This window comes from Aquarana catesbeiana, linkage group LG12 (assembly GCF_042186555.1).
Source record: "Aquarana catesbeiana isolate 2022-GZ linkage group LG12, ASM4218655v1, whole genome shotgun sequence".
In the NCBI taxonomy this organism is placed as follows: domain Eukaryota; kingdom Metazoa; phylum Chordata; class Amphibia; order Anura; family Ranidae; genus Aquarana; species Aquarana catesbeiana.
The window spans coordinates 153,042,582-153,068,538 of record NC_133335.1 but is presented as its reverse complement, the minus strand read 5'-3'; the positions used below and the strand labels follow the sequence as shown (position 1 = coordinate 153,068,538).

The 25,957-nt window shown below is 43.5% G+C and overlaps 1 protein-coding gene across 6 annotated transcripts in view; it reads left to right on the top strand.

The window, feature by feature from the left end:
* Window positions 1-25,957, top strand: part of LOC141113175 (ATP-dependent RNA helicase DHX58-like) — a 437,515-nt gene that overhangs the window by 175,134 nt on the left and 236,424 nt on the right. The window lies entirely within an intron of this gene.

The following is a 25,957-nucleotide window of genomic DNA, read 5'->3' as shown; positions in this document are numbered from 1 at the left end:
ATGAGGAGGGAGTTGCAGTAGTTGAGGCGAGAGATAACCAGGGATTGAATTAGGAGCTTTGTGGTGTCATTGGTTAGGAAGGGGAGTATTTTGGAGATGTTTCAGAGGTTTTGACAGTGATTGGATGTGGGACCGAAAGAAGAGTTCAGAGTCCAGGATAACACATAGCACCCTGGCATGTGGAGATGGGTTGGTGGTTGTGCCATTGATCTTGACAGAGAAGTCAGGGAAAGGGGCACGTGGGGGAGGAAATGTTAAGAGCTCGGCTTTAGACAGGTTGAGTTTGAGAAAGTGGTGTGACATCCAGACTGATATGTCTGTTAGTAAATTAGTGATGCGTGAGGAGACTGATGGAGTGAGCTGAGGAGTAGAGAGATAGATTTGGGTGTCGTCAGTGTAGAAATAATATTGAAAGACATGGGAGGCAATCAACTGACCCAGGGAGGAGGTGTAGATTGAGAATAGGAGAGGTCCAAGAACAGAATCTTGAGGGGCCCCAACGGAGAAAGGAAGAGGAGAGGAGGAAGTAGAATGCATGGCTTCCTCTCTGGTGGTGCAGGTACAGCATGGCTCTCTGGTGGTGTGGGTACAGCGTGGCTCTCTGGTGATGCAGGCACAGCATAGCTCTCTGGTGGTGCGGGTACAGTGTGTCTCTCTGGTGGTGCGGGTACAGCCTGGCTCCCTCTTTGGCTTCCCCCCCAGCACAGTACTCTCTTACACAGGCAGCCCGTAGCTCGCCTCTCCCTGTCACAGCGCTGCTGCTCCATTTGCCAGAAAACTCGGCAGCAGCGCTGTGACTGGGAGAGGCGAGCTGCAGGCTGTCTGTGTTTCTCCCCCGCTCACCCCCCCTCCCCTTTCTCCTGTCAGCCGAAGGGAGAATAGAGAGAGAGCAGCTCTAATTGGGTTCGCCGCCCACTGCCCAGCTTCCTGCCCACTGTTTTCTTTCCCATGATTGGCCACAGCAGAGGGCCAATCAGAGAGAGGGTCATCGCTTTACCAAGGGGGGGGGCTTCACTGGAATTTGTGCTTTTCATTTTTGAGAAACTCCATAACAGTTGCTAATCCTCTGCAACCTTTTTACTGCTATTTCAAGAGTTGACAGTTGCTCATTCCTCACAACCTTTTTGCAGCCACTTCATATGCATGAATAATTCCTTCCAGCATTCCATTATGAGCGCTTCAGTTAGTGTCTAATGGCACTTTTTTTTTGTTTGTTTTTGGTTTCCATTTAACATCCTTATAAATAGTCATTGATTAAGGCTGGGTTCACGACTTCCAATCCGACTTTGTCCTACAACTTCAGCCCCTTGTGATGCCTGACATGGGAATTTATAGATAGGCAACTCCTATCCTCATATTGATTAGTGGTTCCAAATTAATAATAACTACTGCAGTAGGGAACAGACACAAAATATATACTCCGCATCTTTCCAAATAACTGTTCTGCTTTATTATGACTCAGTTGAAGGTTTTTATACACATGATTATGTAGGTATCACATTTTTATTACAATTGTACGTTTATGGTAACAAGGGGTGTAACATAAGCAGACTAATTCTAATCTGGACTTGAAAGAATGCAAACATGTAATGAAAACATTATTAGTGCTGTTTGCACAGTGAGGGCAGTGTGCAATACATACAAAATAAAATACAATTATATACAGAACTTACAAATTTCCTTTACAGTCTCCTCTCTTTTGATCAATATTTTGATCACTAACCATACCTGCTATCACCTTTAAAGGGGTTGTAAAGGTAAAAATTTTTTCACCTTAATGCATTCTATGCATTAAGGTGAAAAAACTTCTGACAGAACCGCCGCCCCCAGGCCCCCCGTTTTACTTACCTGACGCCTCGAAAGTCAGCTTCGCGTTCCCGACATCTGTTCCTCCGCTCACCCTGGCCGCTGATTGGCTGCAGTGGATGGATTGAAAGCAGCGCAGCCATTGGCTCGCGCTGCTGTCAATCACATCCGATGACGCGGCGCGCCGGGGGGCGGGGCCGAGTGATACAGCGAGCGGCTATAGCCGCCGGCTGTATCACGGGAGCGCGCCCGCAAGCACTCACCACCGTGCGAGGGAGCTCGCATTAAGGTGGTGAATGCTTGCGGGGAGGAGCTGAAACAGCCGCCGAGGGACCCCAGAAGACGAGGTTCGGGGCCACTCTGTGCAGAACGAGCTGCACAGTGAAGGTAAGTATAACATGTTTGTTATTTTTAAAAAAAAAAAAAAACACCTTTACAAACGCGTTAACTTGAACCTCGCAACGCTTAGGTGGAGGTAGTCCTGGCCAAAGAGGCAAAAACTCCATTGTGGAGAATATAATAGCTGAGTGGCTTTTTTATTTAAAAATGACTTTTCATTGTGAAAAAAAAATGATTGATAAGATATATTTAGAGAATAATGGCTGTACACTCCTGTGGCCAGAATGGCCTTCTAGCTTAATTGTTGGCAAACACAGACAACACAGTAAACACAGACAATTCTACATAAAATGGAAGATGTACAAAAGACAAATATGACTTCAACATGGCTAAACTACTTTTCAAACTACATTTTATATATCCCTTACAATTAGTATTTGAATAAATAGTACCCTAGACTGTGAGTCAAAGAGGGAAACAAATCAGAGATTTCTTTAATTTCGTAATTTTTGCAGTGTCTGTTGTGGATTCATGTGACTTTTCCTTCAAGTTTTGCACAACTGTACATGAAATAGATGCTCTATTGAGTCTCCAAACATTTCCTTATATATAAATGTCTCTTAACAATCCACAAGTCATTTGGCTTTAGTTTTAGATCCTTCCAAACTTTTAGGATCTGGAATTGGGGAGAAAACAAATGAGTTTGTCAAAACCTTAAAAGATCAGCAACATTCTCTGTGAGATCCAAATGGAGGACTTCAGCTGCTGAGACAAAATATAAGCAAGTGAGTAACTGTCAGAAACCATGAAATCATACTGAGACAGAAGTTCAGTTAAATCACACTTGTTTAATAATAAAAGTAAATAGAATAAAACGTAGTCAAAACATAGCCAGAGTTCAGGAACCGGAACGGATAGTCAGACAAGCGAAACGTCAGGGAGCCGGAGATGAGCATAGTAAAACAGCAAGCAGGATCTGGAGCCAGAAGGGATGTCAGCCAAGCAAGTCTTTCAACAGGAATGCAGGAGAGTGTCTCTGTGATGTTGACTAAGGTGAAATCAGAGCTCCTCTGGACTGAACGGCTTAAGTAGGTAGGACTGACGAGCAGGATCATCAACAGCTGATTAACTGTGGAGAGAGATGGTAGCTGGCAATTAGCTGACAGCTGAGCGGCCAGCTCAGAGAAGGAAGGGCTGAGGCCAGCCCTGGCAGCACCCCCTCCTCAATGACTCCTCCCCCTCGGAGGACCACCAGGCTTGAGGGGAAAACCTCTATGGAAATCATGGAGGAGGACAGGGGCATGTACGTCCGAGGATGAGACCCAAGAGTGTTCCTCCGGACCGTACCCTTTCCAATGCACCAGGTACTGTATGCATCCATGGAACCTATGGGAGTCAACAATGGACTGTACTTCATACTCCTCATGGTTCTCAACCTGTACAGGGTGACGACGTGGCACCGAGGTGGTAAAGCGGTTGCAGACCAAAGGTTTTAATGAGGAGACATGAAATACATGTGAAATATGCACATTAGAAGGAAGGTCTAATGCGTAAGCCACTGGGTTAATCCTGCAAAGAATACATAAATTCCCAATAAATCGAGTTGCGAACTTCAGTGAGGGAACACGAAGAAGGAGGTTGCTTTTAGTTATTTTCTAAAGACCTTTTTTTACTTTGAGCCCGGGGTTAACCCTAGGGTTTTGTTTACAATTGCGAGATGACAGCCAGACCCCTGTCCCCAACCTGGTAGGAAGGCGCAGGCAGGCATCTGCGGTCAGCATGGAGTCTGTACCTATCATTAGCATGATGCAAAGCGCCCTGGACTTGTGCCCAAGTGGAACGAAGACCACGGAGATGCTCCTCTAACACAGGAATACTCTGCGGAACAAACGAGACAGGCAACATGGAAGGTTGGAAACCATAATTCGCCATAAACGGGGACAATCGGGAAGCAGAATTCAAGGCACTGTTGTGAGCAAACTCTGCCCACGGTAATAGGTCTGACCAGTTGTTATGATGGTCAGAAATATAGCAACGTAGGAATTGCTCTAAGGACTGCTTGGCTCATTCTGTGGCCCCATTAGACTGCGGGTGATACGCAGAGGAAAAAGCAAGCTGAATTCCCAACTGTGCACAAAAGGCTCGCCAGAACCGGGACACAAACTGACTACCCCTGTCCGAGACAATCACCTTGGGTAGCCCATGTAAGCGAAAGATCTCCTGAGCAAAAATGGAAGCCAGTTACTTAGAAATGGGCAACTTCTTAAGTGGAATACAATGAGACATTTTTGAGAACCGGTCAACCACCATAAGGATAACTGTGTTGCCCTGGGAGTTGGGTAACTCCACAATAAAATCCATAGACAGGTGGGTCCAGGGCCTCTCTCCATTGGGTATGGGTTGTAGGAGGCCCACTGGAAGGTGTCATGGAGTCTTACTCTGAGCACACATGGAACAGGCAGCTATGAAGGCAGTTACATCAGCACGTACATTAGGCCACCATAATTGTTGGTAAATGGCCCAAACGAGTTGATTCTTCCCAGGGTGGCCAGCTGCCTTGGGAGGATGGTAAGTGTGGAGCACGGCAGTACGGCGACTCTCTGGGACAAAGCAGCAGTCACAAGATTTCTCAGGAGGAGCATGGACCTGAGCAGCAAGAATTTTGTCACCCAAAGGAGAAGTGAGACTGGTGCAAACCGTAGCCAGAATACGATCAGGAGGAATCACAGGAACTGGAACCGACTCCGACTTGGAAGAATGAGACAATGTAATTGAAATTTGACAAGAACAGAGCTTATCGCGCCCTTCTGGGAGAGAGGCGTTTACCCTCAGACAAGAATGTGAGATTATTTTGGTCAGTAAGAATGAGAACTGGCACAGTGGTACCTTCGAGGCGAAGTCTCTATTCTTTCAGGGCAAAAATGATCGCCAACAGCTCTTTGTCACCAATCTTGTAGTTGCACTCTGCAGGTGACAATTTCTTGGAAAAGTAGCCACAAGGATGCATAGCGCTCTCAAAAGGTAGGACGTTGAGACAGAAGGGCGCCAACATCAGTCTCAGAAGCGTCAACCTCAAGGATAAAAGGTAACGTAGGGTCGGGATGTGCCAACACAGGAGCAGAAACAAAGGCAGCCTTGAGACTCTCAAAGGCCTTAATGGATTCCAGAGACCAACTCTGTGGGTTACCGTCCTTTCTGGTTATATCAGTCAGGGCCTTGACCAGAGATGAGAAGTTGTGAATAAACTTACGATAATAGTTGGAGAAGCCCAGGAATCGCTGCAGAGGACATAAACCCACAGGTCGGGGCCACTGTAGGACTGCCGAAAGTTTCTCTAGGTCCATCGAAAAACCAGCAGTGGAAATGACATTTCAAATGACAGCCCAGGAATTTTACCTGTTCACGGTGGAACTCGTACTTCTCCAGTTTACAATAGAGATTGTTCTCTTAGTTTCTGAAGCACACGACAGACATTTGTGTGGTGGCTCTCCAGGGACTTGGAAAATATGAGGATATCATCGACATAAACCACCACACATAACTCGGAGGACATTGTTAATAAATTCCTGGAAAACTGCTGGGACGTTACTGATATGACTGATTTCTGATTGGGACTCTAAAACAAAGTTAATACTGCAGTTGCAGGAACAGATTCACAGGACTCAATCACTGTGTTTAAAATGTCCGTTCGGGGTCAAAATGTATTATTACATGTTATTTTATACCTAGATAAGGAAGGGGTGGTGTGAGATGTTATTAAAAACTAACAAATAGAAATATGTTATTAAAAGCTAACAAATAGAAATATATTATTAAAAGCTAGCGAATAGAACAATTGCAAAAGTAAAACCTTGAGAAGGGAGGGGGAGTAGAGAGCGTTTAGTAGGAGATGTGTCTGTGTGTTAGGTGAAGGTTACAGAACACATTTCAACAGTGAGATCATAATGGAGTCTCTTGTGCTTAAATGAACAGTACAGTGAATGCCTATGTCATTTCCCTCTTTTTGTTTATTTGACACCATTCTTCTCCGCATTACATTCAGCCGATTGCTGGTAACTCTTGTTACATTGGCGCAGAGAGACGGCGTCCTGTTCAGCTCTCTCCTAGCTTTCTCACAATAATGGGTTCATCAGGGCTGGTGGTACATTTGTTGGTACAGCGGGTAGTCACACAGAGGCACAGCCTGATGAGGAAGTAAATAACAAATATGAGAAATAGGAACATCACAATGTAAGCGCCTAGTTTCTGTAACCATGTTGCTATGCCATATAAAAAGTCACCAAAACCTCCTAAACCCTGAAAGGGGTTCCATTCATCTTTAGCAATATCTCTGGCCTTATTCTGTAGTTTTCTTATCTTAGCAAGATGCCCTTTAATAATGTCCTCATTATCAGAAATGTATATACAACAGTCAGTGCGAAATACCTTACACATCCCACCTTGAGCTGCAGTGAGATAATTTAGCGTTAATCTGTGCTCTAATACTACTTTTTTAAGCTGAGCCATTTCTTCACTTAATAAACCTATATCAGTGGTAGTAAGGTTAATAATCTCATCTACTAATTCTAGTGTAATTATTTATTCTTTTCATTGCTTCAATTCCCCATCCTGTCCAGGAAGGGAACCATGACCATGCCATGTCGCCTTCAGTGAACAGCTCTCTTTTGAACACTAAAGGGTATTCTGGACTTTGATCTGGTCGCACTGTATCTTTGCGAACGGCCAAAGCAGGTGCTAACTTCCCAATATAACATGTACCTGTAACATTAATAGGAAGCCAGGCCTAAGCTTTATTTCCACATATATAATATAACCCTCTACGTATGGATGGTATGCCTGCTCCTAAAAAACTGGAAGCAATAGCATGGAATCTTAGGTAACCGATATTTTCACATATTGGGAACTGTGAGCAATTTGTACTATAGAGGGTTCTATTTAGTTCTGGATCTGGGATATAATGATATTGACCATAGTTTCCTCCATAAACTGTAATTGTTGCTCCGGTGTAATCTGAATTGCCCAACCGTGTTAATTTAGTGTTAAACAGGCATGTAATGTTTAAACAAATCTGTGGAGTGTTTATCTGTTTTGAAACCATCAAAGTTACTGATCTGTGCTCATTAGCTGTGGAGACTATGTATGAGCCATTTATCCCGGTCCTGTTTAGATCAGTGAATTTGAGAGGCATTGCTATCATGGGTATTGTTCCTGTTTGGGGATGTAAGTGAGAACACACCCAGCAGTTACTAGCGTTGTTATGGGTTGCATACAATTTTAACATTTGGATGAAAGGGTTATATTTCCATGTCTCAGTTCTCACAAACAACAAAAAGAAAAGAAACATCATCATTTTTTCAAAGGATATCACTTCAGGATTTTCTTTCAGTGACTCGCGTGAATCCAGGTGGGCTTGCCTTCCAACTTGACAGCGGAACCCGTTGTCAAAAACACCAAATGTGGTCCGTTAAATTTTGGTTCTAGCGGCTTTCTGACATGTCGCTTGACCACTACCCAGTCACCTGTTTGGATTCTGTGAATACCTGAAACAGAATCTGGGTTGGGGATAGATTTATAAACACCTTCATATATTTTACTCAATATTATTTGCAAAATCTGAACATATTCTATCAGACTAGAGTGAGAAGCCTGTAACTGTTAGGGAAAATATAGCCCTGTTTTGGGTGGCCCTCCAAATAAAATCTCATAGGGGGACAGCCCATGTGGTTGTTTAGGGGTAGTTCATACAGAATATAGGGCTAATGGCAAAGCTTTCACCCATCCTTTTCCTGTATCTGCTTTAATTTTTGCACATCTGTTTTTCAAAATTCCATTAAGTCTCTCAACTTTACTACTTTGTGGATGATAAGATGTATGGAAAGCTTGTTGTATGTGAAGGGCTTCCATTACCTCTTTCATTACTTCCCCAGTAAAGTGGGTTCCTCTGTCACTCTCAATAGTTTCAGGAACTCCATATCTACAATATGGAAATATCCATATTTCATTAAAAATGTTCTTTGCTGTTGTTTTTGCATTTGCTTTAGCTACTGGCCAGCACTTGGGCCAACCTGAGAACATGTCAACACACACTAAAGCGAACTTATAGGTGCCTATTCTGGGCATCTGAATGTAGTCCATTTGAATTCTTTGGAAAGGGAAATCTGGCTTAGGAGAATGCTTTTGGGGAACATGGACAGGCCTCCCTGCATAGTACAGAGCACAAGTGAGACATGAAGCACAAAACCTGGCTGCAAATGCACTAAATCCAGGTGCTATCCAATAGCAGTCACCATCACGCCCTTAGCAAGATGACTGACGCCATGTGCCAGGCCCTGCTGATTTTGGGTAGCATTACATTTGATCCACTTATCCTTCTCTTCATCAGGGGCCTGGTTCTGCAACTGAATTAGAGTTTCTACATCCCACTGCTCTTGATGAGGGGAATCTGTCCCCGCTACCTGGGCGACCCCTACAGTGGGTGTGACTCCAAATGCAATAAGGGCAGCATCCTTTGCTGCTTGGTCCGCTAAAGCATTTCCTCTGTCTGTCTTGTCATTGCCCCTTGCATGCCCTTTTACCTTCAAGATGGCAACTTCTGCTGGTTTCTGAAAAGCCTCAAATAGCCGCTCTATGAGTTTTGCATGTCTCACTGGCTTCCCTGCACTAGTCAGAAAGTTCTGTGCTTTCCAGATAGGCCCAAAATCGTGGGCTATTCCAAACGCATATCTGCTGTCAGTGTAAACGTCTCCCCTTTGATTCTCTAGGAGATGACATGCTTTGACTACAGCACACAACTCCGCTTCCTGTGCTGACATCTGGGGTGTCAATGCTTCCTGATGTAAAATGGTGTATGTAGTGGTTACAGCAAACCCCGTGTGTGGCTGACCATCATCAGTGTAAAATCTGGAACCATCTATGAATAAGTGTGTGTCACAATCTGATAAAGGCTCATCTTTTGCTGGTGTGACAGAGGCCCTTTCTACCTCCATCAGAGCCATACATTCATGAGAAAAACTCTCAGGTTTTACATCAGTACCATTTGTTGCATCTTCCTCGTCAATTATAGGAAGTAATGAAGCCGGATTTAAAGTAACACATCGTTTGTTAAATTCGATGGAGCAAAAAGAGCAGACTGGTACTTGTCAAATCTAATGACAGACACATGTCTGGTATTTACTTGATTCATGATTTCCTGTACTGCATGTGGCACATACAGGATCAGAGCAGAATCTAGTACAAGCTCAGTTACTTTGTCTAGCAGCAAAATGCAGGCTGCTATGGCTCGCATACAACTGGGGGAGCCTTTGATGACAGGGTCTAATGAGGCTGATACATACATCACAGGCCTCTGTTTGTCTCCATGTAGCTGGATGAGTACACTTGCAGCAAATCCATTGACTTCATGACAGAACAACAAGAAAGTCTTAGTATAGTCAGGAAGTCCAATGGCGGGAGCTTCAGACAAAATTTTAATAAGCTCCTTCATCTGCAATTCATTGTCCTATGTGAGTTTGAAAGGGTTTCTAGTGGTAGCCTCATATAGAGGAGCCATAAGTTCTGATGCTTTTGGAATCCAGTCCCTACAATATCCCACTAACCCCAGGAAGGCACGTAGTTGCCGTAAATTTCTTGGCTTTTCAAAGTTTTGTATAGTTTTAACTCGATCTGGGGTTAGGTGACAGATTCCATGTGAAATGCAGTGACCCAGGAAGATCACTTTCTCTTGGCAGTATTGTAGCTTATCTTTACTAACTTTGTTGTTACTGTTATAGAGAAACATGAGAAGGCTTATGCCCTGTACACACGGTCGGATTTTCCGATGGAAAATGTCCGATCGGAGCGTGTTGTCGGACATTCCGACCGTGTGTGGGCTCCATCGGACATTTTCCGACACACAAAGTTTGAGAGCAGGCTATAAAATTTTCCAACAACAAAATCCGATCGCGTCAATTCTGACCGTGTGTGGCCAGTTCCGACGCACAAAGTGCCACGCATGCTCAGAAGAAATTCCGAGACGGAACAGCTCGGTCTGGTAAAATTAGCGCTCGCAATGGATACAGCACTTTTGTCACGCTGCAATGTAAAAAATGGTTTAATACAGCGCACTCTCTTCATCTTTATAATGTGAGAAGAATGAAGTAGTTTTGCTGCTCATATTCACACAGACTTCTCACAAACTTCTTTCTTTATTATTTATCGCAATTCACTCAATATATTTTGATTTTTCACATCTGCCAAAATTTCTTTTTTGTTTTATTTTTTTTTAAAGGCTGTTTTTTTTTTTTTTTTTTTGGGTTTGTATTTTTTTCAAGGCTGATCTTTGTTTTATTTTATTTTTAGTTTTACTCCATAATATTTTTGTGTGTGTTTTGTGTCAAGTTACCACAACACCATTGATATCTTATATTATTTAATCTCAAGAAGGTTGCTTGGTGTTGGTGTCCCTTGTTAATTTCACATTGTATTTTTGAAATGTACCTGAATCCTCACAAACAAACTGTCCTTTTTGAAGGAAAACACACATAGGCAAGTATAATTGAAACAAAAAATCCTTTATTAAGGGCTCAGAAAAAAACAAAGAGGGAGGCAACGCTGGAGAAACATCAGAAATTGGCGAAGCCTTGGACCCCCAGGGCACACATCAATTATTTTACATCAAAATTGGTGGCCTGAGGAGTCCATATGACACGTACCTCGTATGTGAGCCTGACGTGCAGAGGGAGACCTCTCGTACAGCCCTGGTTCCCAGATCACTGGAGTTGAGGACAGTGACCGTAGGAGCACAGCGGAGTATGAGTGCCTGGGGGATTCTCTGGAACTGGAGATGATGTCCACTGGGAGACACTGGAACTGGCTGGAGTGCCGGATGCAGGTAAGCTGGATACAAGTCAGCAGGCTGCAGGTAAGCTGGATGCAGGTCAGCAGGATGCAGGTAAACTGGATGCAGGTCAGCAGGGTGCAGGTGAGCTGGATGCAGGTCAGCAGGGTGCAGGTAAGCTGGATGCAGGTCAGCAGGTAAGCTGGATGCAGGTCAGCAGGATGCAGGTCAGCAGGGTGCACACAGCAGGCAGAAGCAAGGTCAGACAAGCCGGGTCATACACAGTGGATCAGTTCAACAGAAATCGGCAGGCAAGGAATAGTCAAGTTCAGGCTGGTTTCTGGTAACAGGAGATCAGGCAGGCAGGTAAACAGAATCAGAGTCAGGGACAGCCAAGGTTCAGGATTGGAGACAGCAGCATGGTCAGAGAGCCAGGTCAGGTGATTGGATGCTGATTACAGGAACAGGTCACAGGTGAAGCTGCAGATCAAACAGCAAGAGCTGAATGGTGGAAGCCCCTCTTAAAGGCCACTGGGCGCCAAAGCCGCGTCACTGTGCGTGCGATCTCCGCGATCGGCACATGCGCATTGGTGCACACCTGTTCGTTACTGGGAACCTGTTGGCGGGGATGCGCCTGAGCCCTGTTGCAGGTCTGGAAGTAGTATGTCCATGACATTGTAATGAATGGTTAATGGGGATATGGCGCTCCCTTGTGGGCTATACAAATTTCAATGACATAAACAGTGACTATATAAATAAATAGTGATCCAAACCCAAACGATGAGAACTGTGAAATCCTTAGTGGGTGAAACTCATAATAGATCATAAAAAATTATTTGTGGAAGTATACGTGTACGTGTTGGCAAACCTTAGTTTTAAAAAAAGAAGAAAACTACTACAGTGCTGCTGCTATGCAGCTAATTAAAAATACCAACTTCTATATATGCAAAATTCGTGGCATGTGTATGTAGACCAGTGCAAGAATGAGCATATGACAGTGCAATATATGTAATATGACAGTGCAATACTGCACCTACATATATATTTGACCGTACACTCCTACTTTTAAATCTGCAATACAGTGCAGTATAGTGCAATCAAGTCCAACAAGACTCTAAATGACCAGTGCAAAAACAAGTGTATAACAATGCAGTATGACAGTGCAATCCCACACATACGTGTATATGTACCCAACAATCCAACTTATAAATGTTCAATAAAGTGCAATATGTGCAATCAAGTCCAGCAAGACTCTAGATGACATCAAAATTTCAAATTAAGCAAAAAAGAGAGAGAAAGAGTCTGTCTCAAATAGTGCATTCCAATTTTGAATGGCAGCAAAAAAGTTCCAACAGCTTAGTGACTTTTGGTGCCCACAGAGGTAGATCCGTGACTTCTGTGCTCCCCTTTGGCTCCCCACTCACCAGCTTCCACTACCCCTGCAGGGGTGATAGACAATCTAGGATCCCAGAACCGTCCTCTTATTCGGTATCCCGTGGTGCTGCGGTGGAATGGCCTCTCTCCCAGGAGTTCCGGATTACCATTTCATACGATATCCCGGATGGGGATCAGCAACTAAGCCCTCAAGGAAAGAGATGCCACCTCATAGTGTAGTATGATAAAAAATCTTTATTACCATAAAACCATAAAAACTCCCCTCTCGGGGAAAAATACACAGCGTACTACACTATGGGTGAAGCCGAGAGCCAGGAAGTATGTCCCGCAGCGTGCGGCGTGCGGTTCAGCTGCGTTCCAGGCTCTCTCGCTCCGTACCCGGAAATGACGTAAGTGCGTAGCCCCGCCTTACGCGTTTCGTCATCGACGTTTTCAAAGGCGGCGCCATCTTACTACACCTCACAGGTTATAAGGCAGGCGGACATGCTGGATCCTCCCCTATCCCGTCTCTACAGGGATTTTGATTGGATTTTCAATCCCGTGGCTCCCCCTCCCATACGTCCCCATTGGGCGGTGCCCAAATCAGATCCCTGTGGGCATATGTCGAGATGTTTTTACTATTTAATGCCGACCCACACATCTCCGCTGACCTTTTACATAAATTGGCAGACTCATTTCACATAAAGCAATGTAAACATCAAACATCTTGTATGATATAGGTTAGGATTAACTAAAAAACATCTTTACTTCTACATCAGGTAAATATATCGTATAGACACAGCCCGCAGTGGTGGATAACGGTAATGCATGTCCTCCACCCTGCAAACTCAGTGTCTATCTTGTAAAAGTATATCGTATAGACACAGCCCGCAGTGGTGGATAACGGTAATGCATGTCCTCCACCTTGCAAACTCAGTGTCTATCTTGTAAAAGTGGATGAAATAGGGTGTCACCCCAAGTACCATTCAGAATCCACCCTATTGCGGGTGCAGAGCCAGGATGTTAGGTATATTTTACTATCTATATATATTTCATCCTCCGATCTCCATATTACAAAAAACAGGAAACTTAAAGAATAACAGAAAATATATAAAAAATACAATAAATGTATAAGTGAATAAAAATGAAAAAACTAAATAGACTTATATGATCTGAGACTTGGGACCAGTACCTAGTATATTTAGTACCACCCGGGTCCCTCATGGAAATTATAATTGAAATCATATACCCAAAGAGCATTTCCAACTTTAAGGTGCTCCTTCACGTGATTAATACCCACGTGCATTAGCCTCCCTGTGTTATCTTAGGTGGTGTATTCTCTCACTCCCACCCAGATATTGCTTAGTATACTATTCCACTGTGGTGTCCAAATCCCAGGCCTCTCATCTCATTCTAGGGAACTAAAGAACCGGAAGGATTGGGGTGCATGATAACGACCCAGAATGTGGGATATATTTAAAACAAGAAACATATACATGGAATCCCCATATACGATATTTACTGAAAAAGGAAGGATAACATGGGGGGATAACTCAGGGCTCATACAAGTGCATGGGAACAATATCCTGTTGCATACAGAATCCACCTAATACCACAAACCTAGTATGGCATGCATCTGTACCCCATATTTGTGGGGTGTATGATTATGTACAGCCTGTGTGGCACCCCCATAAACCTTATATCTACTATATTTCTATCACTATCCCCTACTTAGCTGTTGTTCCATAGCACATATATACAAAGGCAACAAAATAGTTAATATAGTTTCTTGTTGCTATAGTCCTCTCTTAGTTTTATTAAACAACTGACAGATGCAGGCGGGGACCTGTGCCAAAAAGGACACAGGGGAACTATCTCCTACTATGAGTGGATTTACGGATTAGCTATAAAACAGTTGAGGTCTATGTCCAGATTTAACCCTTTGGGGGCAATAGACCCCAACCGATATATCCACTCTGTCTCATTCCTGGAGACTAATGTTTCTTTGTTGCCCCCTCTCCAGTGGGTTTTCACCTGATCAATACCATAAAAAATAAGGCCACTGGGATCTTTTTGATGGAACTCGGCAAAGTGCCGTGATAGATGATGCTTCGGAAACCCTTTTTTAATATTTTTGATATGTTCCCGTATCCTGACATAGAGTGGGCGGGTGGTTCTCCCCACGTACTGTAGATGGCAGGGGCACTCAATGATGTAGGTGACATGAGTGCTATGACAGGTTATCAACTCCTTAATCTGATATTCTTTGTGGTCTACAGTTGACTTGAACTTTTCCTTTTTCCTAGGTTGGGGTTTGCTGACTCTACATGGTAGACATCTGCGGCATCTGAAGAACCCTTTCATATTGGGTATAATTTGAGTATGTTTGGGGGGGTCAATAACATTATGTACAAGATGGTTGCGAAGGGTAGGTGCTTTCCTGTACACAAACTTCGGTTTGGTGGGGAGGATTTTTGCTAATATTCGGTCCTCTTTCAGGATGGGCCAGTATTTCTTAATGATCCGTTCAACATCCTTGTATTGGTTGTTGAACCCTGTAATGAAGGTCATCTCCATCTGGTCATTCCTGGACCTGATGTTCTTCTGAAGTAGTTGGTTCCTATCCATGTTCTTGATCTCCTGTTTCAATTTATTCAGATTTTCTTGTGGATATCCTTTCTCCTGGAACCGCTCAATCAAGACATCTGCCTGAACCTCAAAATCCTCCAATGTATTGCAGTTTCTCCTTATCCTTAGTAGTTGGCCTTTTGGAATGTTGGATTTCCACTTCGGATGGTGACAGCTTGAGGTGGGTATGTACCCGTTACGATCTGTGCTTTTAAAGAAAGTGCGGGTGTTAAGGGAATCACCTGCTTTGAAGATTTCCAAATCCAAGTAGTCAATCGCATGCAGGTTCCATTTACCCGTAAACGTGATGCCGTACCTATTTCCGTTCAGCCCCTCAAGGAATTTCTCAAAGCTGTCCGTGGTGCCATCCCATAAGATGATTAAATCATCAATATACCTACGATACATTTTAATTTGAGGGATATTTTTGTTGTAAATATATTCCTCCTCCCACATGTTCATGAACAGGTTTGCAACGCTTGGTGCATATCGTGCCCCCATTGCAACACCTTTGGTTTGTACAAAATATTCCTTGTTGTACCAAAAGTAGTTGCACTCCATTGCCATTTTCAGGCCTTCCACAATATAATTGATCTGTCCCTGTCTCATTCCTGTGTTCTCAAATAGAGCCTTTTCTACTGCAAGCAATCCATCTGGTTGCTCAATGCTTGTGTACAGTGAATTGACATCTATTGTTGCCAATACCCAATTTTCTGTACCTTTTATACCTTGGAGTTCTTCGATGAGTTGTAAACTATCCCGCAGATATGATTTCCCTTGCTGTACCAGAGGTTTCAGATATTTATCCAGATATTCCCCTAATCTGGAGAAGGTTGAATTTATGCCACTGATAATAGGTCTTCCAGGTGGTTTATTCAGACTTTTGTGAATCTTTGGTGTGTAATATATCACAGGGGTCTTTGTAGAGTTAGAGTATAAATATTCAGCTTCTCTAGCATTCAGAATCCCCATATCCTTTCCTTTAGTGATGTACTTCTTTAGTTGTTTCTCATATTTTCTCTTTGGATTTGTTCTGAGTCTTTTATATGTGTTTTCCACATTTAGTAGGTTGCCCATCTCTTCTTGGTAGTCTTTTTTGTCCAAGATGACCAGTCCACCTCCTTTGTCGGCCGGCCTTATAACTACCTCATGCCGTTTCCCTAACTCTTTGATAGTCCTCCAGATATTTTTCCTCTTTCTTTCCTTCCTTTTCAGATTTCTTAAGTCCTCTTCTACCATTTTCTTAAATGCAGTCAAACATTGACTTCCTGGGGTTTTAGGGTTGTAGATAGAATTATTCTTCAAGTTAGTTTGGATATATTCTGGAATATCCTTAATGCTGGTTTCTGTGTTTATGGCAAAGTGTTTTTTCAAATTAAGTTTCCTCATGAATTTTTGGAGATCAATATAGGCCTCGAATTTATCCAGGGCCTTGTCCGGTGCAAATTTTAGGCCCAGATCGAGCACCTGTAGTTCTTCCGCTGTAAATGTTACACTGCTTAAGTTATAGATCCCTTTTCCTAGTACACCCTTCTTCTTTTTCTTCCTGCCTCCTCTGCATCCTCTTGTCTGCCTCTTCTTGCCGGGTTTATTCGCATCTCTTCTATATTTCTTCTCTGACCATATTCTTGTTCGTGGTTGGGGTTCCTCCTCTCCCCATACCCTCGGCTTATGGTTGGGGTTCGTTCTTCTCCAGTTCCCCATTGGTCCTCTCTCTGTATATAGCCTCTGTTGGTATTCCTTCCCCTCCATCCATATGCCCTGTAAGGAGGGCGGGTCTTCCATCTTCCTGGAGGTCTGTTTCTCTGTCCTCCGTGAAAATCCCTCTCCTCCCTAAAGTCACTTCTATAGGGGGGGTGTGATTCATGTTGGTATCTTAGGGGTGAGAACCTGTTATGTGTAGGTACACCATATCTCACATTACTTGGTGTCCTATATTCATGGGGTCTTTGATGGCTGACCCTTCTGTGGTTAGATCTATCTGGATCCCTATTAAAAGGTCTAGATCTGCTACGGTTCCCACCGTTGGGACGCTCTGGGGATGGGAATTGTGAATAGTCACCCATCCAGTCCATCGTCCGGTCCCCAGGGGGTTCCTCTGGACTCTCATCAGTACTGGTGTCATCCACATCCTCATTTTGATCTCTCATGTTGGATTGCCACTTGTATACTTTCCCATTCCTATAATCAAGGACATCCCTCTTATATTTCTTTTGTTTTTTTGCTTGGATCTCCCCATCATATTTTTTGATGATTTCCTGGAGTTCCTTTTCTTTGTCCTTGTATTCCCTTTGGTTAGAGAAGGGTACTAGCATATTTTTGATCTCTGTAATATTAGCTTCTATGCCCCTTAATTTAAATTGTCTTCTCTTAACAATGTTCCGAAGCACCTCCCCCTCACATTTGTTAAAGAGAGAGTACCAGTCACCCATAAGGTCTCCATCATCAATGTTATCATTTGGATGTAAGTCCCACCTAAGTCTTCTAGGGGTCATTTTCTCCCTGATGTACATATCTAAGGTGGCAATGTCCCACCATACTCTCAGCTGCTTCTCCATAGCATGTCTAAGCTGCCTCATAAGGCTATGCATATCCTGCGTGTTGGTAACCTGTTCCTGACTAAACACGCCCCCTAGATCTATATTTCTATTGGTCATATATCCAAAGATGTCCATAGCTGCAAAAGTATAATCCCACCCTAGGGTGGTGTAAAAATCAAACCACAAAAACTATGCGCTTAGGACATAAAGCAGAAATAGGAGAAAGGGGGGGGGGGAGGGGGGGGGGGAAGAAGATAAGATAAAGGGAGGGGGGAGAGATGGGACAAAGGAAAGAGAATAGAAGGTATGCTGCCTCCCCAAGTTGAGCCCTCAAAGAGAACTAACATGTAATGAATGGTTAATGGGGATATGGCGCTCCCTTGTGGGCTATACAAATTTCAATGACATAAACAGTGACTATATAAATAAATAGTGATCCAAACCCAAACGATGAGAACTGTGAAATCCTTAGTGGGTGAAACTCATAATAGATCATAAAAAATTATTTGTGGAAGTATACGTGTACGTGTTGGCAAACCTTAGTTTTAAAAAAAGAAGAAAACTACTACAGTGCTGCTGCTATGCAGCTAATTAAAAATACCAACTTCTATATATGCAAAATTCGTGGCATGTGTATGTAGACCAGTGCAAGAATGAGCATATGACAGTGCAATATATGTAATATGACAGTGCAATACTGCACCTACATATATATTTGACCGTACACTCCTACTTTTAAATCTGCAATACAGTGCAGTATAGTGCAATCAAGTCCAACAAGACTCTAAATGACCAGTGCAAAAACAAGTGTATAACAATGCAGTATGACAGTGCAATCCCACACATACGTGTATATGTACCCAACAATCCAACTTATAAATGTTCAATAAAGTGCAATATGTGCAATCAAGTCCAGCAAGACTCTAGATGACATCAAAATTTCAAATTAAGCAAAAAAGAGAGAGAAAGAGTCTGTCTCAAATAGTGCATTCCAATTTTGAATGGCAGCAAAAAAGTTCCAACAGCTTAGTGACTTTTGGTGCCCACAGAGGTAGATCCGTGACTTCTGTGCTCCCCTTTGGCTCCCCACTCACCAGCTTCCACTACCCCTGCAGGGGTGATAGACAATCTAGGATCCCAGAACCGTCCTCTTATTCGGTATCCCGTGGTGCTGCGGTGGAATGGCCTCTCTCCCAGGAGTTCCGGATTACCATTTCATACGATATCCCGGATGGGGATCAGCAACTAAGCCCTCAAGGAAAGAGATGCCACCTCATAGTGTAGTATGATAAAAAATCTTTATTACCATAAAACCATAAAAACTCCCCTCTCGGGGAAAAATACACAGCGTACTACACTATGGGTGAAGCCGAGAGCCAGGAAGTATGTCCCGCAGCGTGCGGCGTGCGGTTCAGCTGCGTTCCAGGCTCTCTCGCTCCGTACCCGGAAATGACGTAAGTGCGTAGCCCCGCCTTACGCGTTTCGTCATCGACGTTTTCAAAGGCGGCGCCATCTTACTACACCTCACAGGTTATAAGGCAGGCGGACATGCTGGATCCTCCCCTATCCCGTCTCTACAGGGATTTTGATTGGATTTTCAATCCCGTGGCTCCCCCTCCCATACGTCCCCATTGGGCGGTGCCCAAATCAGATCCCTGTGGGCATATGTCGAGATGTTTTTACTATTTAATGCCGACCCACACATCTCCGCTGACCTTTTACATAAATTGGCAGACTCATTTCACATAAAGCAATGTAAACATCAAACATCTAGAACCGTAGCAGATCTAGACCTTTTAATAGGGATCCAGATAGATCTAACCACAGAAGGGTCAGCCATCAAAGACCCCATGAATATAGGACACCAAGTAATGTGAGATATGGTGTACCTACACATAACAGGTTCTCACCCCTAAGATACCAACATGAATCACACCCCCCCTATAGAAGTGACTTTAGGGAGGAGAGGGATTTTCACGGAGGACAGAGAAACAGACCTCCAGGAAGATGGAAGACCCGCCCTCCTTACAGGGCATATGGATGGAGGGGAAGGAATACCAACAGAGGCTATATACAGAGAGAGGACCAATGGGGAACTGGAGAAGAACGAACCCCAACCATAAGCCGAGGGTATGGGGAGAGGAGGAACCCCAACCACGAACAAGAATATGGTCAGAGAAGAAATATAGAAGAGATGCGAATAAACCCGGCAAGAAGAGGCAGACAAGAGGATGCAGAGGAGGCAGGAAGAAAAAGAAGAAGGGTGTACTAGGAAAAGGGATCTATAACTTAAGCAGTGTAACATTTACAGCGGAAGAACTACAGGTGCTCGATCTGGGCCTAAAATTTGCACCGGACAAGGCCCTGGATAAATTCGAGGCCTATATTGATCTCCAAAAATTCATGAGGAAACTTAATTTGAAAAAACACTTTGCCATAAACACAGAAACCAGCATTAAGGATATTCCAGAATATATCCAAACTAACTTGAAGAATAATTCTATCTACAACCCTAAAACCCCAGGAAGTCAATGTTTGACTGCATTTAAGAAAATGGTAGAAGAGGACTTAAGAAATCTGAAAAGGAAGGAAAGAAAGAGGAAAAATATCTGGAGGACTATCAAAGAGTTAGGGAAACGGCATGAGGTAGTTATAAGGCCGGCCGACAAAGGAGGTGGACTGGTCATCTTGGACAAAAAAGACTACCAAGAAGAGATGGGCAACCTACTAAATGTGGAAAACACATATAAAAGACTCAGAACAAATCCAAAGAGAAAATATGAGAAACAACTAAAGAAGTACATCACTAAAGGAAAGGATATGGGGATTCTGAATGCTAGAGAAGCTGAATATTTATACTCTAACTCTACAAAGACCCCTGTGATATATTACACACCAAAGATTCACAAAAGTCTGAATAAACCACCTGGAAGACCTATTATCAGTGGCATAAATTCAACCTTCTCCAGATTAGGGGAATATCTGGATAAATATCTGAAACCTCTGGTACAGCAAGGGAAATCATATCTGCGGGATAGTTTACAACTCATCGAAGAACTCCAAGGTATAAAAGGTACAGAAAATTGGGTATTGGCAACAATAGATGTCAATTCACTGTACACAAGCATTGAGCAACCAGATGGATTGCTTGCAGTAGAAAAGGCTCTATTTGAGAACACAGGAATGAGACAGGGACAGATCAATTATATTGTGGAAGGCCTGAAAATGGCAATGGAGTGCAACTACTTTTGGTACAACAAGGAATATTTTGTACAAACCAAAGGTGTTGCAATGGGGGCACGATATGCACCAAGCGTTGCAAACCTGTTCATGAACATGTGGGAGGAGGAATATATTTACAACAAAAATATCCCTCAAATTAAAATGTATCGTAGGTATATTGATGATTTAATCATCTTATGGGATGGCACCACGGACAGCTTTGAGAAATTCCTTGAGGGGCTGAACGGAAATAGGTACGGCATCACGTTTACGGGTAAATGGAACCTGCATGCGATTGACTACTTGGATTTGGAAATCTTCAAAGCAGGTGATTCCCTTAACACCCGCACTTTCTTTAAAAGCACAGATCGTAACGGGTACATACCCACCTCAAGCTGTCACCATCCGAAGTGGAAATCCAACATTCCAAAAGGCCAACTACTAAGGATAAGGAGAAACTGCAATACATTGGAGGATTTTGAGGTTCAGGCAGATGTCTTGATTGAGCGGTTCCAGGAGAAAGGATATCCACAAGAAAATCTGAATAAATTGAAACAGGAGATCAAGAACATGGATAGGAACCAACTACTTCAGAAGAACATCAGGTCCAGGAATGACCAGATGGAGATGACCTTCATTACAGGGTTCAACAACCAATACAAGGATGTTGAACGGATCATTAAGAAATACTGGCCCATCCTGAAAGAGGACCGAATATTAGCAAAAATCCTCCCCACCAAACCGAAGTTTGTGTACAGGAAAGCACCTACCCTTCGCAACCATCTTGTACATAATGTTATTGACCCCCCCAAACATACTCAAATTATACCCAATATGAAAGGGTTCTTCAGATGCCGCAGATGTCTACCATGTAGAGTCAGCAAACCCCAACCTAGGAAAAAGGAAAAGTTCAAGTCAACTGTAGACCACAAAGAATATCAGATTAAGGAGTTGATAACCTGTCATAGCACTCATGTCACCTACATCATTGAGTGCCCCTGCCATCTACAGTACGTGGGGAGAACCACCCGCCCACTCTATGTCAGGATACGGGAACATATCAAAAATATTAAAAAAGGGTTTCCGAAGCATCATCTATCACGGCACTTTGCCGAGTTCCATCAAAAAGATCCCAGTGGCCTTATTTTTTATGGTATTGATCAGGTGAAAACCCACTGGAGAGGGGGCAACAAAGAAACATTAGTCTCCAGGAATGAGACAGAGTGGATATATCGGTTGGGGTCTATTGCCCCCAAAGGGTTAAATCTGGACATAGACCTCAACTGTTTTATAGCTAATCCGTAAATCCACTCATAGTAGGAGATAGTTCCCCTGTGTCCTTTTTGGCACAGGTCCCCGCCTGCATCTGTCAGTTGTTTAATAAAACTAAGAGAGGACTATAGCAACAAGAAACTATATTAACTATTTTGTTGCCTTTGTATATATGTGCTATGGAACAACAGCTAAGTAGGGGATAGTGATAGAAATATAGTAGATATAAGGTTTATGGGGGTGCCACACAGGCTGTACATAATCATACACCCCACAAATATGGGGTACAGATGCATGCCATACTAGGTTTGTGGTATTAGGTGGATTCTGTATGCAACAGGATATTGTTCCCATGCACTTGTATGAGCCCTGAGTTATCCCCCCATGTTATCCTTCCTTTTTCAGTAAATATCGTATATGGGGATTCCATGTATATGTTTCTTGTTTTAAATATATCCCACATTCTGGGTCGTTATCATGCACCCCAATCCTTCCGGTTCTTTAGTTCCCTAGAATGAGATGAGAGGCCTGGGATTTGGACACCACAGTGGAATAGTATACTAAGCAATATCTGGGTGGGAGTGAGAGAATACACCACCTAAGATAACACAGGGAGGCTAATGCACGTGGGTATTAATCACGTGAAGGAGCACCTTAAAGTTGGAAATGCTCTTTGGGTATATGATTTCAATTATAATTTCCATGAGGGACCCGGGTGGTACTAAATATACTAGGTACTGGTCCCAAGTCTCAGATCATATAAGTCTATTTAGTTTTTTCATTTTTATTCACTTATACATTTATTGTATTTTTTATATATTTTCTGTTATTCTTTAAGTTTCCTGTTTTTTGTAATATGGAGATCGGAGGATGAAATATATATAGATAGTAAAATATACCTAACATCCTGGCTCTGCACCCGCAATAGGGTGGATTCTGAATGGTACTTGGGGTGACACCCTATTTCATCCACTTTTACAAGATAGACACTGAGTTTGCAAGGTGGAGGACATGCATTACCGTTATCCACCACTGCGGGCTGTGTCTATACGATATACTTTTACAAGATAGACACTGAGTTTGCAGGGTGGAGGACATGCATTACCGTTATCCACCACTGCGGGCTGTGTCTATACGATATATTTACCTGATGTAGAAGTAAAGATGTTTTTTAGTTAATCCTAACCTATATCATACAAGATGTTTGATGTTTACATTGCTTTATGTGAAATGAGTCTGCCAATTTATGTAAAAGGTCAGCGGAGATGTGTGGGTCGGCATTAAATAGTAAAAACATCTCGACATATGCCCACAGGGATCTGATTTGGGCACCGCCCAATGGGGACGTATGGGAGGGGGAGCCACGGGATTGAAAATCCAATCAAAATCCCTGTAGAGACGGGATAGGGGAGGATCCAGCATGTCCGCCTGCCTTATAACCTGTGAGGTGTAGTAAGATGGCGCCGCCTTTGAAAACGTCGATGACGAAACGCGTAAGGCGGGGCTACGCACTTACGTCATTTCCGGGTACGGAGCGAGAGAGCCTGGAACGCAGCTGAACCGCACGCCGCACGCTGCGGGACATACTTCCTGGCTCTCGGCTTCACCCATAGTGTAGTACGCTGTGTATTTTTCCCCGAGAGGGGAGTTTTTATGGTTTTATGGTAATAAAGATTTTTTATCATACTACACTATGAGGTGGCATCTCTTTCCTTGAGGGCTTAGTTGCTGATCCCCATCCGGGATATCGTATGAAATGGTAATCCGGAACTCCTGGGAGAGAGGCCATTCCACCGCAGCACCACGGGATACCGAATAAGAGGACGGTTCTGGGATCCTAGATTGTCTATCACCCCTGCAGGGGTAGTGGAAGCTGGTGAGTGGGGAGCCAAAGGGGAGCACAGAAGTCACGGATCTACCTCTGTGGGCACCAAAAGTCACTAAGCTGTTGGAACTTTTTTGCTGCCATTCAAAATTGGAATGCACTATTTGAGACAGACTCTTTCTCTCTCTTTTTTGCTTAATTTGAAATTTTGATGTCATCTAGAGTCTTGCTGGACTTGATTGCACATATTGCACTTTATTGAACATTTATAAGTTGGATTGTTGGGTACATATACACGTATGTGTGGGATTGCACTGTCATACTGCATTGTTATACACTTGTTTTTGCACTGGTCATTTAGAGTCTTGTTGGACTTGATTGCACTATACTGCACTGTATTGCAGATTTAAAAGTAGGAGTGTACGGTCAAATATATATGTAGGTGCAGTATTGCACTGTCATATTACATATATTGCACTGTCATATGCTCATTCTTGCACTGGTCTACATACACATGCCACGAATTTTGCATATATAGAAGTTGGTATTTTTAATTAGCTGCATAGCAGCAGCACTGTAGTAGTTTTCTTCTTTTTTTAAAACTAAGGTTTGCCAACACGTACACGTATACTTCCACAAATAATTTTTTATGATCTATTATGAGTTTCACCCACTAAGGATTTCACAGTTCTCATCGTTTGGGTTTGGATCACTATTTATTTATATAGTCACTGTTTATGTCATTGAAATTTGTATAGCCCACAAGGGAGCGCCATATCCCCATTAACCATTCATTACATGTTAGTTCTCTTTGAGGGCTCAACTTGGGGAGGCAGCATACCTTCTATTCTCTTTCCTTTGTCCCATCTCTCCCCCCTCCCTTTATCTTATCTTCTTCCCCCCCCCCTCCCCCCCCCTTTCTCCTATTTCTGCTTTATGTCCTAAGCGCATAGTTTTTGTGGTTTGATGTCCATGACATTGCCCCCCCCTTAAGGGCAACCTCCGGGTGCCCAAAAGTGCTCTTTTCTGAGGATGTCTGCGGAAGAAGGCCTGGATCAGTTCTTGAGCATGCACATTTTGCTTAGGTTCCCATGAGTTCTCCTCTGGTCCATAACCCTTCCATTTGATTAAAAATTGAAGTTGGTTACCTCTCCTGCAGTCTACGACAGCCTCCACCTCATACTCCTCGTCCTTATTAATAATAACGAGTCCGGGTGGCCCCGATCCTCTGTCCGGGAAAGGGTCGGGTACTGTGGGTTTAAGCAGAGACACGTGAAACACTGGGTGCGCTTTGAGCGACTCAGGCAGGGTAAGTTCATAGGAGACCTCATTCAATTTCCTTTTAACTGGGAAAGGGCCAATGAATCTGGGTGCCAGCTTCTTTGAAGGGCAAGCCATCTTGAGGTTGGTGGTAGATAACCACACCTGACCACCTGGTTGGAGACGTAATTCACCTCTTCTCTTCCTGTCATAAAGCCTCTTGTTGGTTGCCTGCGCCTTGGCCATAGCTTCTTGCAACAACTTGTTGTTGCGACCCACGAACTCAACAGTGCTTTGTACTGCTGGAACTGGAGATTCCGGAATAATGTTAGGCAGGAAGACAGGATGGAACCCATAGTTCGCAAAGAACGGTGACTGACCTGTGGCTGAATGGCCGGCATTGTTGAAAGCAAATTTCGCTAGAGGCAAAAGTGCTACCCAATCATCTTGGACAAATGAGGTAAAGCAACGGATGTACTGTTCCAGGGTTTGGTTCATCCTTTCAGTTTGTCCGTTAGTCTGGGGGTGGAAAGCAGATGACATGGAAAGTTCAATTTTCAGAATTTGGCATAGTGACCTACAGAAGTGGGAGGTGAACTGGACTCCCCTGTCAGATACAATGTTGGTTGGTAGCCCGTGCAGCCTTACGATCTCCCTGATGAACACCCGGGCAGTTTCCAAAGCAGACGGAGTACTCTTTAGGGGTATGAAGTGGGCCATCTTAGACAGACAGTCAACCACTACAAAGATAGCTTTATGTCCTTCAGAATGGGGTAGTTCCACTACAAAGTCCATGGCAATCATACTCCAGGGTCTGTCAGGAATTGGTAGTGGTCTGAGGAGGCCCCAGGACTTGGTCCTGGCAGACTTGCTTTG